The 1781-nt window shown below is 44.5% G+C and overlaps 1 pseudogene across 1 annotated transcript; it reads left to right on the plus strand.

Annotated features, from left to right (window-relative positions):
- The first annotated feature begins 490 nt into the window (after positions 1-490).
- LOC311186999 (peptidyl-prolyl cis-trans isomerase NIMA-interacting 4-like) lies at positions 491-921 on the plus strand (annotated as a pseudogene). The gene has a single exon. The product of its transcript is annotated as a peptidyl-prolyl cis-trans isomerase NIMA-interacting 4-like (transcript).
- Positions 922-1781: the final 860 nt, after the last annotated feature.

Raw genomic sequence — 1781 nt, forward strand, 5'->3', positions numbered from 1 at the left:
GCTCCCCTCAGCAGTATATTTCGGTCATTCTGCCTGTTCTGTTCCCCGCTCTATCTCCAGTGAATCCTCTGACACCCCCCCGCCCCCGCATACCTGGCCTGTACCTCGGCTCTTGTATGCATAAATAAATAAATCTTTAAAGCATATATATATATATATTTTTTTTTAAAAAAAAGTTGTTTCCATAGCTTGGCTACTGCAAAAAGTGCTGCAATAAGCATTGGAGAGCATATGATCCAGCAATTCCTCCCCTGAGTATCTACCCAAAGAACGCAAGAAAGAACTCTTTTAAAAAGTTCTGTGACAAAGTGGAAGAATCTTGAGGTGATTGTGCTAAGTGAAATAAATCATCAAGTGTTAAGATAGTTGCTGGATGGTTTCACTCATTTGCAGCATATAAATAACCACAGAAAACAAATTGACAAAACACACCCAGAAAAAAATGTTAAGACTGTAAAAAATAAGCTAGTAAGTCAATGGAAGTAGTTGAGAGTTTAGCCATAAGCTTCGAAGATGCTGCCCAAAGGAAAAAGCCGTTCTAGAAAAGGGGGAAAAGGAGGAGCAGCCTCTGGGAGTAACGGTGCTGATAAGGAGGCTCAGGGTGCCAGAGGAGGTGGCAATGCAGTGAAGGTCAGACGCACTCTATGAGAAACACAGGAAAAATCATGGACGCCGTGGAAAAGTTAAAATCTGTAATGTGGTTCAATGAAGTGACCAGACAACATAATAAGAGAAAACCAGGCAAGGGGGGACTTCCGGAGGATGATCGGAGGTTCCAGAGTGGGACCATTTCAAGAGGCAGCATTTGCCTTCCCTGTAAGTGGGCTGGATAAGCCGTGCTTTCAGATCCTCCGGTTAGGACAAAATTTGGTATCACTTATTATGGTTGAAGAGAGGGAAAAAATTTGTATGAAAGATTGAATATATTTCATATGTTCTGGTGTTTTTTTCTCTGAAGGGTGAAAAGTCCTTGTAATTTGTAAAAAAAAGAAAAGAAAAGAAAGTGCTTACCAGAGAGGCGGAGGCAGGTGGGGAAGGAGGGACTAAGGGAGAAAATGTGACAGGACAGTGTGAGCGACGCACGTGCCTGTAAGGAGGGATGAAGTGGTACCAAAATGACAAGGCTCTGGAAAGGACTAGCAAATCAATCAATTTTCAGGGGGAAAGGCGTGAGTAAGATGCAGAGCGGCCACACGTAGCCCGGGGTTAGCAATACAGGGCCGTCACAGCCCGGGGCCCACGGAAAGGAGAGGGCAGCTTCCGGAGCCCGCAAGGAGAGAGTTGCATGAAGGGCGCCGATTCATTTAAGTTCTTAGTCAACCCAAGGGGACCTTGCGGGAAAGGAGCCAGAAAGTAAAGGCCTGATCTCACTCTCTCTAACTTTCTGCAGGTCCATCCTGGCCTGAACCTACCAGGAAGCCACAGGTCAAAGCAGTGTCTTGATGATGTCCACACAGACGAGCACCCCAGGGCAGAGAGCAGTGTAAAGATCAGAGGAAAATGGCTGCGGAGGGCCAGGTGAAAACAGGCAACACTCAGTGTTTCAGAAGGAGACCATTTGTCCCCCAGTCATCACCTGCATCTATTGAGTGACTACAGTGTGCAATATACAGTTCATTTTAAGAACATGGTGAGGGCAGGAATAAAGGAGGTTGAAGATAAAAGGAGGGAGAGTCACAAAAAAAGAAAGGACTTTTCCTAAAGGAAATTAAAATTAAGCTGTTTCTAACTATGGCAAAACTCATTCAACTGCCATATTTACAAGTGAAAATCTATTCATA

The sequence above is a fragment of the Talpa europaea genome, assembly GCF_964194135.1.
Source record: "Talpa europaea genome assembly, chromosome: X".
Lineage (NCBI taxonomy): Eukaryota > Metazoa > Chordata > Mammalia > Eulipotyphla > Talpidae > Talpa > Talpa europaea.